The sequence below is a fragment of the Neovison vison genome, chromosome 11 (assembly GCF_020171115.1).
Source record: "Neovison vison isolate M4711 chromosome 11, ASM_NN_V1, whole genome shotgun sequence".
In the NCBI taxonomy this organism is placed as follows: Eukaryota; Metazoa; Chordata; class Mammalia; order Carnivora; family Mustelidae; genus Neogale; species Neogale vison.
Window position 1 is genome coordinate 209,183,467 of NC_058101.1, and position 17,504 is coordinate 209,200,970.

Genomic DNA, 17,504 nt, shown 5'->3' on the forward strand with positions numbered 1-17,504 from the left:
TATAACGGCTGTGAATATCCCTTCTCAGAGACATTTTACAAATGTCTGAGTAGATTTTTGATAGCTAAGAACTAACTAATAATAATATATTTACATTAATTGTTTACAGGTGGGTTATTCGCTTGTGATCAATCTACAAACACTTCTTTTTACTCGCAGCACAGTCTGGTCTAATGGAAAAAGAGAAGAGCTGGGAATGGGGAGATGGTAAAGTGGATTGTACAGTGCTTGCTGTGTAGATGATGATCAACACAGGTTAAGTGGCGTTGCCATCCCTGTTATGCATGTCCCCTGAGTGTATGACTTTGGGCAAGCTGCTAGGAAGCTCTTCTCTATTAAACTGGCCTGTCTACACTCTAGGGTTACAGTAATAATAAATGAAGATAAAGAGAATTAAAAATGTTTTGAAAAGTGGAAATTGATAATTCAAGTTAAGACCTTGCCATTATCCCCCAACAAGCTTCTAGAGTGCCATCAACATTAGCTGGTACATTAACCTGGAATGCAGTGTGGTTTTATCATTTACTGAAGGAGATTTAATAAAGTCTGGAAAGTCCGCTGTATGTGCTGGGGATATAATCCAAACTAATAATCCATGCTTTCTCCGCTTGGGGTTTTTTGAATGATAACTTGACTTTCACCAATATGGACAACTGCCCACAGGCTGTGTTGGGTCTTTTGTCTCCGTAGTTAGCCTGGCCTGGTGTAGAAATGTGCTCCCACACTGGCTCCAGGAAGCCACTCAGAGGATTACCTGAAGATTGTATCAACACTCAGGTTGGCTGTAGCTAATCTGATGGAAGTATCCACACAGGTAATGTGTTCCAAACAACCCGGTTTGTCCACCCAAATAAACCAGCTCTACACAGATCTTCAAGTGATTTTCTTATTGTAAGCCATTCAAGATCTTGTACACACTCTGAATGCAGTGCAGGGATGGGAAGCAATAATTGTGGTCAATAATGGTGTTACTCTCTAATAAGGTTTAACCCACTAGCCTTATTTGTGTACATCCAAACACAGTGATTGGAGTATCTTTCCCAATAATCCCAAAAACCACCACTCTGCCATCATAAGCTATGAGGCATGTTCAGGTCAATGCATCTGCAGCAGCCTTTGGCATCAAACCACTGGGATAGTCACCACTCCCCAAGCACAACACCTATCCTCTCACCACGCCCACACACAAACAGGGCCGGAATGGCTACAGACATTCAGAAGTTGTGTGGGCTGGCAGATGATCTTCAGGGAAGCTGTCTCCCCCAGGCTCTGGTCCTCATACTGACACCACCCAAACACACTAGCACCAGATGAGAGAGCGTTGGAAGATGCTGTTTAAGACTGAGTAAGAACCATGAGCCATCCAGGTGCTGCATTCACCAGCTTCTTAGGTGGGAATCCAGATCAGCAGGTGGTTGAAGATGTGCCCTAGATTCAGCCTTCACTGGTGTGGTCTGCTTCATCGGAGACATAGAGATGAAGCCCTCAGGGACCAGCTCCAGCTGGCCATGACAGTGTGAGTGTAGGGCTAGCTCACCTGTAATGTCTCATGGGTAGCACACCAGGTATCTCACAAGAATGTGATAGTCACCTACTCACAACTTAGTTTGATATCAGTGTTCTGGGCTAGTTTCTCCAGGATATGGAGTGTTTAGCTCAGAAGTGCTAAGCCAGGAGCTACCTGAAACTATTTCTTCCCATAGGTCTGCTTTGATTGTTGCCAACAGCTGGAAAGCTTCTGTGCCAACGGGATGATATATTGGGGGTAAATGATGTCCTCTTGGGGCAGGAGGTCATCCAGGAAGTGGTCACCGAAGTGGAAGAATAGCCACTCACATGCCTCCTGAACACTTCTTCCTCTTGCAGATGTCAAGGGTTTTTGGCATCTGGAACTCTGGTCAGGGCCCCTTCAAGGAGGAGGCAACTCTCCTGATGTTAAACCATCCATCCAGCACAGTTGAATTTGCACTTAATTTAAAGCCTTGAGAAACTGGATCTCAACCCAGAGCTGTAAATAATTAACTTCTGCAACTATCTACTAATCAGCAGAGACTGATATAGTCTTCACTGAGGGGTGAAGGTTTCTCCATGGGTAGGGTTTCTCCATAGGTGAGGTAGGGTTTCTCCATGGGTGATGATGGGTGTTCCAGCCTCTTCTCTCAGTCTCTTAACTCCCACTCTCAAAATATATTATGGCAAATGTAGAAGCATTTTTAAAAATTATAAAAAGTGAAGAATTAAGCCACTGAACATTTATCAACACTATAGTTAAAAAGGGGGCAGTTACCCTTTCTCCTCTGTAACTACCTTGAGTAGAAGGAAGGGTAATGCCCCTTAAAAAGCACACATACCTCTTATGCCAAATTATTTATACAGAAATTCTTAAAGCATGGCAAGTCTTTATTGCTTTACATAACTAATTTTGAGACCAAAGAAGCAAAATATGGTTTAGAGAGCATTGGGGGTTTTAATTGTGTCTGCTGTTGAAGAGCTTGGGGATGCTGAATATATTGTTGAGCTTTTCTGACTTTCATTACTCCCATTTTAAAATTATACCATGAGAGGTGATAGAGTGAGACCCATCCAGACTGAATCCTTCATACAAATCAATGACAAAATCTGGACTGATTACGGGTAGCCACCTGGAAGTATAGGACAATGAATAGAATCAGGAGATGGATGACTAGTGCGTATTTAGAACAGAGAGGTGAAGATAAGTTCCTTTTTAAGGGCATGCATCTCTGAGCATCTTGTTGTAAGTTGGCAAGAGAACTAGTAGGTGGTATGTATGTGGTCAGATGTACAGTGGTCTTGGAGAACTGATGCTGGAGAATCCAAGAGTGCTGGAGGGACTGCTGAAGTCCTATGTGTGAAAGATAAAGAGTGAGGATGCCCATGTCACTGACCACAGATAAATGTATGTGTGAAAGACAAAAGCAGGGCAACTGAGGGCAGATCTCAATGGGGACTGGAGATGCCACCCAGCTTTTCAGCCCAAGTCAAGCCAGGGTCATCACTTGTTACAACAAAAGACAGTGTGCATAAGGGAAAAAATAGCAGAAGATGGGATCCTCATGATTTACCATTCACAATGTCTGAGATAGAATCTAAGATTGTAAGGCATACAAAGAACTAAGAAAATGTAGTGTATTTTCCATAGATAATAAAATGTGCCAAAACTCAGCTCAAAATAACCCAGATATTAAAACTAGGATATTAAAAAATGGTATTAAAGAGGTCATTATAGTTACACTAAATGAAGTAAAACAGAATGTGCTTTCAATGAAGATATATGAAATCTCAGCAGAGTAATAGAACTGAAAACTTGTAGCATCTGGATTTTTTAGAAAAACATACAAGAGGTGGACTTAACAGCAAAAGGGAGATGACGGAGAAAAGAATAAATGAACTTGAGAACAGATCAAATAGGTGGATAGAAATTTTCAAAAGTAAGCAATAGGAAAAAAAATAAAGATTTAAATATATATATAAATGTAACACTGGGGACCTGTTTGCTTATATGAAGTGGTCAAATATACATGTAGATAGAATTACCAGGCAGAAGAAAAAAATGGATTGGAAAAGTCTTTGGAAGAAATAGTAGCAAAAATTTTCTTTAATCTGATGAAAGACAGAAATCCACAAATACAATAGCCTCCAGAATAGATGTACCTTCTCTTCTGACAAAAATCTGGGTTATAAACTATATCCAAACACCATGAACAAACCAGGGATCACACCTATTCCCATCTGGGCCTCGTCCTTGGGAAGACAGATGGCCAGTGCACCCTGCTCTGGGGCACCGCCCTATGGAAGCCCAATAAGAAGCCCAAGTAACTGCTTCTCGGCAGATTACAAACCCGAGTTTTGGTTAGGTTCCATGAGTCTGTCAAAAACCATGCACAGTGGCGCCTGGGTGGCTCAGTGGGTTGAACCGCTGCCTTCGGCTCGGGTCGTGATCTCGGGGTCCTGGGATCAAGTCCCGCATCGGGCTCTCTGCTCGGCGGTGAGCCTGCTTCCCTTCCTCTCTCTCTGCCTGCCTATCTGCCTACTTGTGGTCTCTCTCTGTCAAATAAATAAATAAAATCTAAAAAAAAAAAAAAAAAAGAAGAAGAAGAAGAAAAAAAAAAACAAAAAACCATGCACATCCTCTCAGCTACCCTGTTTGCAAATGTCTGAAATGATATCTCTTAGGGACAAAAAAGCCCCAAATACTGAACTCATCTCTTTGGGCTTCCAGAACATCACTCCACAGCTCTCCACTTTCAAGTACTTTCCAGATGCCCTTTCTTTACATATTTCTAGCATGTTTTCTTTTATATCTTTCATAATTTTAAATGTACCCATTCATTATAGCTTTCAATGTCTCTATTATCTAATATGCTAAATGTCACAGTTTTGTTTCAGGTAGATTTAATTTTTTTCTTTCCTTCCTTCCTTCCTTCCTTTCTTTCTTTTTTTCCCCCAGCATAGTTGTTGTCAGTAGAGAAATCATCCTAGGTACCATTAGATGGTCAGTTTGGTCCTGAATAGCAGTCTAAATTTGATCCTTATTTCTATAACCCTCCTGAAGAGTACTTGGTCATTAGAAACACCTACCATCTTTACACCCCATACAAGCACATTTATACTACACTATCTGAAAAAAAAAGTCTCCTCATTTTTACTTTTATTACTCTTATTTTCTTTACATTTGTGTTTATCTAAACAGTGAATAATTATTTGTATTTCCTAAAATTTAATATTTTAATTAATGAATTATTAATTTAAAAGTCTTCTTACTAGGCAACATGTTCTCATGCAACTTCATTCTTGAATTGTTCTTTCAAAAATTATAAATTGTCTTTCTTAATTTTGTCTGAAGATATTTGTAATATTTTGGGTTTTGAATAATTACATATTGGATCATGGTTGGGAATTATATTCTCCTGGTATACTGCAGATGTACTAAATTGTTAAATGGCTTACTAATACCTTCTCTCCTCTATTATTTACGTGAAACCTTTGCCAATCAAGATCAGCTTCATTTAGATACTCTGCCTTCTTTGTTTGTCTTATAACTTCTTCACCCTCCTCCCCACCTGAGTTTATGTGTCTTTTAATTTTAATGTGTCTGGAATGTTTTTTAAATTTATTTCTTTTGCTTGAAACATAATGTGTTTTGTGTCATTGTTACTTCATTTATGCTGTCTCTCGTTCATGCTTTCTATGGTTCATTTATCTTGAAGTGTCCTTGCATCTTGAGACCCTGGTGCTTCTGGCTCCTGTCCCTGTCACCATCCTACCAGGAGGCCTAGGAGTCACCTTGCAAATTTACTGCTCTTGTTTTAAATCCCCTCTCCATGAAAGCCACTAGGAAATTCCTCTTTTGTTTCTGTTATACCTTTGTGTTTTAGCATGCTCCCTGCCTCCCACCATATTTCTAGATCTTGGAGCAGGAGAATCTCTTCATTTCTTAGTCTAGCTGTTTCTGAAATTAGAAAATAGAAACTGTTTTGTTTTTCATCAAAAGGAAAAAAGATGCCTGGAGCGTTCGTGTCTTCTTTGACGGATAAGTACTATTATTCATCAATCAGAGTTAGATAGCTCGATAAATGGAAAGACTGTTAAGTTGACAGCTATATTATTGGGTGGCCAGGAACATGGTACGAGGACTAGATTGGACACATCAGGCAGAATGTGCAACATGATGCATTGTACTGAGGTGGAAAATGAGGCAATTTTGCAAGGAAAGATGGACAGGTGGTTTCATTATCGTGGGCCGGGGTTTATAATCAGTTTATGCATGATGCGTTAGGCAATGCTGCTGTAACACAAACGGCCCTGAAATCTAAGCGGCAGTGATGTAAATAACAGATTACCTCATAGCAAGTTTCATCCAGGAAGATACTTCGGAATGCCTGTCGTCTACGTGGTTAATGAGAGGCAGTCTCTTTCCATGTGCCATGCTAGTGTCTTAAATACATTGCCTCTAAGGTCTCCAAAAAAGTTCAAGAGAGAAACTAAAAGAACATGTTTTCTGTTTTTATAAAGCCCAAGTCCAGAAAGTGCATCTATCTTATATCCCTTTGCTCAGAAATCACTTACTTCCATGATCCCAACCTACCTACAAGGAAAGCTGGAAATCTCTGTGCATCCAGGATGAGGAAAACACATGGAGAATACTTAGCACTGTGCCAGCCAAAGCAGTACCAAGAAACTCTCTGGAAATGGAATGGGCGTAGAGAAAATCCAGTCTCCGGGGGATCTCAGGCAGGATACATTTAGGAAGGAGTGTATATGAAGATTCAGAATCTGAAAATCTATGTTTGTAATATTATCTTAGAAACTTCATATCGATTTTGCGATGTTGATTTAGATCAGAGCTGGACATATATTATCCTACAGGCCAGATATCACTGGCAGATCATCATAGTCTGATCCTTCTGCTAAACTTTCTTTCACATATTTAAAGAGATAAGATATGTTAAAGAGATAATATGCAAACCCAAACACCTGAGTTACTTACTATCTGGGTCTTTATACAAAAATGACTGATAAGGGGCACCTGGGTGGCTCAGTGGGTTAAGCCTCTGCCTTCAGCTCAGGTCATGATCTCAGGGTCCTGAGATCGAGCCCCGCATCAGACTCTCTGCTTGGTGGGGAGCCTGCTTCCCCCTCTCTCTCTGCCTCTCTGCCTACTAGTGATCTCTGTCAAATAAATAAATAAAATCTTTAAAAATAAATAAACCAATAAAGTGCTATACAGCCTAAAAGATCAACAACTTTAAAAAAAAAAATGACTGATAAGACCAAGCACCCTCTGGTTATGAAATCCTGAATTTTTAAAAATAGACAAGTCTGAAGATTATATAGACATACTTAGGATAGAAATGTTGAAAAATTGTTATGCTATATGAATGGATCCAGCTTAGAGAGTAGAGGAAAAGTGAGGGAGAACCACAGCACTGATGTTCACCAATGTTCATGAAGGAGAAAGCTGAGGGTCTGACGAAGGTGACAAGGGTAATGGTGTCGGCAGAGATCCCATGGAAGAGAAGAGAAACAGGAGATTCCAAGACAGAAGACATGTGTCATCAAAGCCGTGAGCTGGCTCAGCTCGGCACCTTGCATTTCCTTCCTGCCAAGAAGACTAATATGGCTTCACATTTTCAGTAATAAAGCAAATATACCCAAAGAACAAAATAAGTAAGAATCTTTTTGGCTTATTTATTGTCCTATCCCTAGCACTGCACCCAACTCTTGCGAAGCACAAAAGAAAAACTGTTGGCTGAGTATATAGATGAATGACCTGTAGTCAATTAATATCAAGGTATTGTTTTTTGATAAAAAAAAAAAACAATTTGTCCTTGTTCTTATTTGATGTTTAGCAAAATAAGTGACATTTACAATGCTCAATAATTCTTAGTCCTTGTAAGCCAACAGTAGTGGGTTTTCTATCTTTATTGATTTCCTCATTTACATTTCATATGCAAGGGCCATGGGGGCTGAGTGGAGATGTATCTACAACTGTTGTTATCGGAATTGTCATCTTCGCTGTTTGTATGCCCTACAGATCTGGTAATTCTCTGGGAAGGAAGTTCTTGGCAAATCCATGGTTTTGGATCCTTGCTGACTTCATTCTCTCTGGTATTTACAGAGTTACTTAAGAATCTGCCCTATTTAGTTTGATTTATTCAACCACATTGAGATACCACCTTACTCCAGTTAGAACAGCCAAAATGAACAAGACAGGAAACAACAAATGTTGGAGAGGATGTGGAGAAAGGGGAAGTCTCTTACACTGTTGGTGGGAATGCAAGCTGGTACAGTCACTCAGGAAAACAGTATGTAGGTTCCTTAAGAAATCAAAAAGAGAGTTTCCCTATGACCCTGCTATTGCACTACTGAGTATTTATCACAAAGATACAGATGTAGTGAAAAGAAGGGTCATCTGTACCCCAGTGTTCATAGCAGCAATGGCCACGGTCGCCAAACTGTGGAAAGAACCAAGATGCCCTTCAACGGACGAATGGATAAGGAAGATGTGGTCCATATACACTATGGAGTTATGATGCTTCCATCAGAAAGGATGAATACCCAACTTTTGTAGCAACATGGACGGGACTAGAAGAGATTATGCTGAGTGAAATCAGTCAAGCAGAGAGAGTCAATTATCATACGGTCTCACCTACTTGTGGAGAATAAGGAATAACATGGAGGACACTGGGAGATGGAAGGAGAAGGGAGTTGGGAGAAATCAGAGGGGAGATGAACCATGAGAGACTGTGGACTCAGAAACAAACTGAGAGTTTTGGAGGAGGGAGGCGTTGGGTGAGTCTGGTGGTGGGTATAATGGAGGACATGTATTGCATGGAGCACTGGGTGTGGTACATAAACAGTGAATTCTGGTACACTGAAAAGAAATAAAATAAAATAAAAATGGAAAAAAACCCCACAACTGTGCCTAACATTGAGTATAGGGACCTATACAATTTAGCAAAATGTACATGTTTTATGACCTAAAATACTGAAATGTAAAATTGTAATTGATCCACCTTATATAAATCACAATCGATAATCAAAATGTCATATTTGCCACTTAAGGCTGAAATTGTGATTTTACCATCCGTTCTTTGCCAAAGATGTTAAAAATGGCTAAAACTGTTTTTTCTTGACAAATTAGGTTCAAATATTCCACTCACATCAACTTGTCAAAATATTCATGCTTTTAAAAAATACTTTACACTTGCACTTAGTGGAAGATGGTAGATAATTAAAAGTCACTTTAACATTCCAGAGAACATCATAGGAATCTTTTTTTTTTTTCAGCGTAACAGTATTCATTATTTTTTCACCACACCCAGTGCTCCATGCAAGCCGTGCCGTCTCTAATACCCACCACCTGGTACTCTGACCTCCCACTCCCCGCCCCTTCAAACCCCTCAGATTGTTTTTCAGAGTCCATAGTCTCTCATGGTTCACCTCCCCTTCCAATTTACCCAAATTCCCTACTCCTCTCTAACGCCCCTTGTCCTCCATGTTATTTGTTATGCTCCACAAATAAGTGAAACCATATGATAATTGACTCTCTCTGCTTGACTTATTTCACTCAGCATAATCTCTTCCAGTCCCATCCCTGTTGCTACAAAAGTTGGGTATTCATCCTTTCTGATGGAGGCATAATACTCCATAGTGTATATGGACCACATCTTCCTTATCCATTCGTCTGTTGAAGAGCATCTTGGTTCTTTCCACAGTTTGGCGACCGTGGCCATTGCTGCTATAAACATTGGGGTACAGATGGTCCTTCTTTTCACGACATCTGTGTCTTTGGGGTAAATACCCAGGAGTGCAATTGCAGGGTCATAGGGAAGTTCTATTTTTAATTTCTTGAGGAATCTCCACACTGTTCTCCAAAGAGGCTGCACCAACTTGCATTCCCACCAACAGTGGAAGAGGGTTCCCCTTTCTCCACATCCTCTCCAACACATGTTATTTCCTTTCTTGCTAATTTTGGCCATTCTAACATCATAGGAATCTTTCATCTCACCCCTCCAGTCAGTTTAAAGTTCAAAATTTAGTGTCTGCCTTCTGACCCAGAATTGGGTTCCTGTGATTCAGGAACTCAGTCGTTATATTGTAACACAGTAGTGACAGTCACACTAACCGAAGAGTTCGGTGATTTGTTCTGTGCATCAGGCAGCAACCCTAACAGTATAGCTGTGCTGCCATCACCACAAACCCTAAGAAAATTTGGTCAAATCTGTGTCACAGGTCCCTTACCACACATAGTCTCAGCTCTCCAGACTCAAGGAACCACACCCCGGCTACCTCTGGACAAGCGGTTGATTTCATTTGAATAAAGTTAGCAGACAAGCCTTTTGGTGATATTCCAACTCAAGAACTAGAACGAGGAGGAGCTGGAAGCAGCTCTTTCAAGAATGCCTTTGCTATAGATTAGAAATGTTGGATGTTTGTTAAAAACTTCAAAAAAACCCCACATTCTCCAGTGGAATTAGAGAAGATTTTCTGAGTTAATTTCTTCTTATTACAGTTACCACAAGCAGCATATAAAGTAGACATGCAGGTACCAAAAATACAATCTGTCCTCGAGGCACTATGCCTTGGAACTTTAAAGGGATGGCTTTGAGCAGAGTAAAGAATTCTGACTCTGTGAAAAGTAGTGAATAATGCCACGGAATCTGTAAATAACTCTCTCCCATAACTATGGTTTTGTATGAAAGTAGGCAAATTGCATTCCACATTTTTTCCTAAATGGATGGAAAGTATAACTAAAGTTATGCAGTTTTAACAAATAACATCCCCGGTGACTAAGATGCGTGCCATTTTAAGCATCTCAGCGTGGGCTGACGGTGAAGTTTTAAGAGAAAAGACTCCCTAACGTATAAACAGTGGTGTGAGTTTTTTTAAATGAGGTAGTCATGGCAAATCTATCTGTTGCAGGATAATGTTGGATGATTGGGAAGCAAAGCCCAAAATGCACAAAGACTGTGTTGCAACTTTCTGAAAAATACTATTTGGAAATAATATTGTATAAAAAAACAGTAACTTCCAGCCTTACTGAATAGATGTGTCAGTCACAGTGAGAGCTGCTGAGGGCTGGGTCCATTCCGAGTCCTGAGGGGTTGGGAGGGCACCACCCCACCTCGAGGTGGAGGCCTGTGGTGAAAAGCACTGTCAAGGGAATTCACTAAGGTCAGTGTGTCCCAGGGCAGCACGGAAGGGGACCCTGAAAGCATGACACTTAATTACCTTCTGTCTTGTTATGAGCAAAGGATACACCTTCAGCTTATCCTGCCTTTAACGCAGAACACGTTGTGCAAAAGGCCTGCTGACTCTGGCTCAGTCTGCAGTATGGGCTCCCTGACCACAGAAGCTGACATATCACATTCCTGTGGCTCTTTTCCCAAAGCTGTGAGAGAAAGGCAGGGTTTGGTGTCTCCCATGGGGAATCTCTAGCCAGGGGACCAGTTGCAACGCTGGCTCGGCCACTAGCTCGCTCTGTGTCCTTGGTCAAATCCCTCAACTTGGCCCCCCTGTGGAATGGGAGTAAGGGTCGTGCCTACCTCCCGGGCTTGTTGGAGGAGAAGTCTATTAAGGTAGTTTATGTAACTCCACAGTTACAGCAGAGCCTGACAGATCGCACGGGCTCCTCAGCCCGTGCGTGGTTGCCAAAGAAACTAAAGAGGCACCAGGAGAAGTCACTGGGATTTTTCTCTGTTAAACACCCCCTGGGATGTATACCTTCTCCCTTGTCAATACCGGATAGAAAGATCTGTCAGTACCAAGGAGCAGCAGGACCCGATGTCCGCGACGAGGCCGAGGTCTGACTGCTCATTCTGACGGTGTCTTTCCCAGCAAAACCCTCTTCTGACGCATCGAAGACGAAGACGCACCAAATGCTATGTTTATGTATCTAATTCCCCTGTAAAGAGAAGCAACAATGTTATTAGTATGAGACAGAGTTAAATTATAGACTAAGTTCATGCAACAGGGCATGAGACGTATGTTTATAAAAAGAAACTGTCCCCCGGCTGCAGGAAAAGCCCTCCGGGCTGTTCAATCCTGAACGGCTCCGGGATGACTCCTGTGCTCCCGTTCTTCTGATATGTTCCTTGTGTTGCCTGGTACTTGGAGAGTGGAAATGTGGACGTGGAACTTGAAGGCTGACGTGGAAGCATCTGGAGAAGAACAGGAAAGCAGAAGGCGTCCTCTTGCCCGCGTTGACCTGAAAACGGGGCTGGGAGCGGGAGACAGATGCAGAGAGGACGGGCACACGGGCTCTGGCAGTGACGGCAAGGACGAGTGTACTCTCTACTCTGATCTATTCTGCTCTAGTCTAAGCCGTACCTTAGAATGAGGCTCACAAGCCACTAAATTAATTTCAAAACCCCTGATGGGTCCTCAGGTGTTCGAAAGCATGACTCTTGAGTACGTTGGTCACCTGTCACCTCGTTCGGCACAGTCTTGCATTTCCCCGCTAGCTAGGGTTTACCCACAACAAATGCACCAAATCATTACGCCGTGAGATTGAATACTTCTTCCTCCGATGACCCGTCTGGCCCCAATCAGTAAGAACTTTCCTAATCTTCTGCTTCAGTTGAAGTATAATCCTCTGATTGGTCAGTCACAATTTTCTATGCGGGGAACTCTGCTTGTTTCCATCTGAAACTATGTTCATGCAGATTCTCTGAAGCCTGGACACATGGCCCCATGTGAACGCCAGATTAATTTCCCCCTTTAAAGCAATAACAGTGGTCACTAAAGCAGATGTTACTTCATGAGCTCTTCCCGTCTTTCTTCTCATATCAGTTGTACATTTTTAGCCTCTCATGATTCTATCCGTTTGCAGCTTCGACTCCCACTTGTGAAATGAATGAATGCAGTGCATTTTAGAAAGACCATTATAAAGATTTAGGAGTTAAAATATGTAAAACACAGAAAGGGGATGTTTAGGAAATCATAAGAACTATGTAAGTGTTAAGCTTTGTTGTTCGATGTTAGGTTTTGTTACTAGGAGAGCAGAACGGGCCATCCTAATTAGGCCTCTCTGGCGTGAGGATTATGTTTTCCAACAGCTGACATAGTAGAAACTCAGAGGTCAGCTGAGGCCGGGGCTCTCCTGCTCCCTCCTCCCTCCCCATCCCCCACCACCGGTCCCCCGCCCCCAGCCCTGGCCTTGAACCCGCCTTGGTCACAGATCTCCCTCCACCACCAGGAGCATTCGTACTATGTCTGCTTTCTGCGGCGTCATCTGCACCTTAGACATGCACAGGTTACACTGGCAAAGTCCTCAAGCCCCTCGAGACGGTCTCTTCTTCAGAGACCTGCAGACCCCCCCGAGGGGAAGCTGTTTTCCCACAGAAGGGGCCACCACCCTGGAGCTTGGGCCACAGCTGACTTCATCTCAGAGGAGCACCCTCCTGGGTTCCCTTTGTTCTGCCTTCTCTGCCCAAGAGGGTTGACACTGAACACAAGTGCTGATTTAGGTTCTGATGGTGTAAGGGAGGAAACGGCCACGAAGAGCTGGTTCCGCAGGAACGCCCGAGAAGCTTCCCGACTCCTCCTCCTCCCCTCTGTCCTCCCCCTCACAGCTCTTCTCCAGATTGCACTGTTTCCCCTGAAAACAGGTTCCTGCTGGCCTCCTCCTGTCCTCTCCTGTCCCCTCCCTGCCCTTTGGGTCCCTCGCACCTGTTGGAGTCCCTCCGTCACTGGTAAGGGGGAATTCGCCCTTTCTCTCGGGTCTTGCTCTTGGTTCCCCAGCTACCATCTTTGCCTTCAAAACACAGGTCCCTCCCAGGGACCCCAGGCTGAGAGGCAGGTGGGGGGCAGGTGGAGAGGGCAGGGCGCGGGGAGTGAAGGATGGAAGTGAAGTGTTTGCCAACTGTGTCCCCGTCACAGAACACAGACGGACAAGGAGACGCCACTTAGAGACATGTAACTGCTGTGACAGCCCGGTCAGACACGGATCTCGAGCCAGGAGACCTTTAAACCCGGCAGCCGAAGACTGGGTAGCTCTCTGCACTTCTGTCTCCTCGGTACTGCCTCGGTCGGCCTTGGGGCCTGGACTGGGGAGAAAGCCGTCCGCCCACACTTCCTCAGCTTCTTTTCACCGGTTCTTCCTCTCAGAAAGTGACTGTGGCGCGAATTCTGAATTCCTAAGGAAGCATTTCTGAAAGCGAACCAAACGATGCTACCCAGGGGCTCCGAACGTAGCTGGTGAAACCCGACAGTCTGTAATCACGGGAGGTCACAGGAGGGATGTGGCCAGATCTCACAGGTGCTGCATATTCCCTGTGTCTGCATGTGTGAGTGTAACATGCCTGTGCTCCCCACTTCTCCACACACCTTCCTGCAACTGCCAGAAAGTTACTATAATCAATTTTCAAATCTAAATGGTGCTCCCAAGTCGTCCAGGGAGCAGCCTCCTCAACCAAGCTGGTCGCAGTCTGTGTACGGAAACCGTTGCCCCCTCCCGGCAAACACCGGTGCTACGTATGATGGCAAAACAGTCCATTTTGTTGCCCAATTTGGCGGCTGTGTGCACCTCACTTCGTCTAGGATTTTGCATGGATTCACGTATTTTTTTTTTAAGATTTTATTTATTTATTTGACAGAGAGAGATCACAGCAGGCACAGAGGCAGGCAGAGAGAGAGGAGGAAGCAGGCTCCCTGCTGAGCAGAGAGCCCGATGCGGGACTCGATCCCAGGACCCTGAGATCATGACCTGAGCCGAAGGCAGCGGCTTAACCCACTGAGCCACCCAGGCGCCCCAAGATTCACATATGTTTTATCAGCAGCTTATACCGCTGTGACTGAAACCGGGGTCGACTCCTGCAGTCCTGCTTCTGTTGCCAACAGTCTAACAGGGTGTTTCTGTGGGATGGGACGGCCCTTGTGCGAGGCGCCCGGAGAACACATCAAAACCGGGAGCTGGGCTGGTGCACAAGCCAGCTACAGGGAACATTCCGGAACAGACGATGAGAGCTCAGTATTCCTAATTCACGGCACATCCAGCCTGACCGTACTTGGGTTCTTAATATCATTTTATGGGAGAAAAAACAAGAGGAAAAAAAGAAAACCCCTTCTGAGAATTTAAATTTCACAGAGTGTGTATAGTCCTCTCATTTTTGTCATTTAAAAAAAGGCACCAGGGTGCGTGGATGGCTTAGTAGATTAGGCGTCTGCCTTTGGCTCTGATCATGATCCCTGGGGTCCTGGGATCGAGTCCCGCATCAGGCTCCCAGCTCAGTGGGGAACCTGCTTTCCCTCTCCTACTCTCCCTGCTTGATCTCTCTCTCTCCCTTCGTTAAATAGATAAATAAAATATTTTAAAAAATTATGCTAAGTGAAATAAGTCAGATAAAAACAAATACTGTACAACCTCATTTGTATATGGAATCTAATTTTTTTTTAAAAAAAAGAAAGAAAGAAAAAAACCTCAACAGACTCACAGAAAAAGACAGGAGATTTGTGGTTATCAGAGGGAAATGCAGGAAGGCGGTCAAAACACATAGACGGGGACGCCTGGGTGGCTCAGTGGGTTAAGCCGCTGCCTACGGCTCAGGTCATGATCCCAGGGTCCTGAGATCGAGCCCCGCATCGGGCTCTCTGCTCAGTGGGGGGCCTGCTTCTCTCTCTGCCTCTGCCTGTGGCTCTGCCTGCTTGTGATCTCTCTCAATCTCTCTCTCTCTGACAAATAAATAAATAAAATATTTAAAAAACAAACAAACAAACACATAGACATCCAGCTGTAAGACAAAGTCCTGGGGGGTGAAGCAGGACAAGACGGCAGAAGCTGCCACTGGTGGTGGGGACATAGGAAAGGAAATAAGAGAGCAGGTCCTTAGTGTTCTCATCCCAAGGAGAAATTTTTTCCCTCTTCTTTTTATTGTATTTCTATGAGCTGATGGATGCTGCGAAAGTTTGTGTGGTGATCATTTCACAACACGTGGAAACCTACCTTCTTGCTTTATACATCTTAACCATATACAGGGATGGAGGTCAATTATTTCTCAGTAAAACTGGGAACAAGTGAACAGATTAATGATGGCATTGTTATTCAGTCTGAAAGGGAAACTGAGGCCTACGGAGCTTAAGTGGTTTTACCAAACTATAGACAGGAAATGAAGCCAGTGACGAGCCCCAGCTCTGTGCTCCCCACTCTAGCTCAGTGCTCTGGGCTGTGGCAGGCTCCAATCCCTGGTGTAGATGGGAAACTGAGGCATGGGCAGTTGACAACTGTGGCCCAACAGCTAACAGTCCTAGAGCTGTTAAGTAGAAGAGGGAGGAGGGAGCCCAAGGTGCTGTGTGCACTCCTCTGTTTCACTTGCTTATGGTTAAATAATGACTCTCGGCACCTTGTAAGTCTACCTTCCTGCACGTGGCCGGCTGCTATGAAACCGCCTGGCTCTATTTGGTTCTTCAGATTTCTGTATGTATTTTATTTTATTTTATTTTAAGATTTTATTTATTCATTTGACAGAGATCACAAGTAGGCAGAGAGGCAGGCAGAGAGAGAGGAAGGGAAGCAGGCTCCCCGCTGAGCAGAGAGCCCGATGTGGGGCTGGATCCCGGGACCCTGGGATCATGACCAGAGCTGAAGGCAGAGGCTTAACCCACGGAGCCACCCAGGCGCCCCTCTATATGTATTTCAGAAGAAACTCCTCCAAGTCCATAACTCTCCCATCTCAAATTGGATTTGGATTGGTTTAATGTAATAATTGTGTTAGAAAGTCTATCATACTGGTTTTGAACTTCTCATTTATTAATATTGATTTATACATCTTTAGAATATATTTTTAGAATTTTCTCCTTAAAGGTCCTAGTGCTGTCTGATTTATTTCTGAACTTTTATTACTGCGTTGCTAATATCGGCTCTTTCTTCCTTCCTGTGGTATTTTCAATTTTGTTATCGTTGGTGTGAAATGCTGTGTTGTCACTTAATGTACTCTTATTGAATAATCAAAGTGCAAGCAGTGTCTGGAACAAGGAACCAAATTACCACCATCAAAGTAAACTCTTCCAGAAGGACATTTCCTTTGTCATCCCAAGTGGGATGGTACCACCTTGTCCAGGAAGTCATTTCGAGGTACTAGATGCCACTCTCACCTTCTCAGAGTGGTGAGGTCCTACCTCCATCGGGTGGGTCCCGGTGGGAATGACGGCTTTGTGAACCCTCTGGTTCCCAATCGGAGGGAAACGCACACTTCTCGTCTCCACCTGCTCAGGTCTGAGTCTTGTCCAGGACTCTCCACAGACACCCCAACTTCGTCGCATGATGCCTCCATAAATGACTCTTCTGTTTATGACACTGTATTTTCATCTTTGTTGGATCTTATAAAGACTTCGCCCCCGGTTAGTGGCTCTCTTCAGTAGGGCCCCTCTGGTTCCTTTCTCTACGTGGTGGTTGCACATGCCCATTGGCACTCATCATGGTTCCAGCTTTTAGAAGTATTCCTCAGTTTTCAGAGCTATGAACAACACTCATAGTTCCTTGAATACACGATTTCCAGCTAAAACTGATAGTACACCTTTCTTCTGGTTAACGGTTGCACTGGATGAACACGTACCATGTAAAAGAAAACAAGAAGCACATACATCCACAGGAAACACACATCTGCAGGTCTGCTGACCGTCTTCTACCGGCAGAACAGGGATACGAATTTTCCGATTTGTATCCGGAAATCTTGCGGAGATTTTCTTATACTTACTGTGTATGCAATTGTATCTTTTTGTAAATAATAGTAACATTGCCCTTTCCTTGTTACTCTTTAAGCCCTTCCCCACTCCCTATAATGCACTAATAAGGACTTCTCATTCCATGCTGAGATGGTATGGTGGCAGTGACCTCCTGGTTCCTTCCTAAATTTAATATTTTTGTTGATTTCCTGTACCAGTTGAAAGGGTTCATTTGCATTCTTAGTCTGATTTTTTTTTTGGTCATGACTGCCTACAGGTTATTATTGAATGTTATTTTGCTTTTACAGAAATGATCATAT

The 17,504-nt window shown here is 43.4% G+C and overlaps 1 pseudogene; it reads right to left on the minus strand.

The window, feature by feature from the left end:
* Nucleotides 1–750: 750 nt before the first annotated feature.
* On the minus strand, nucleotides 751–16,782 carry LOC122890420 (annotated as a pseudogene).
* Nucleotides 16,783–17,504: the final 722 nt, after the last annotated feature.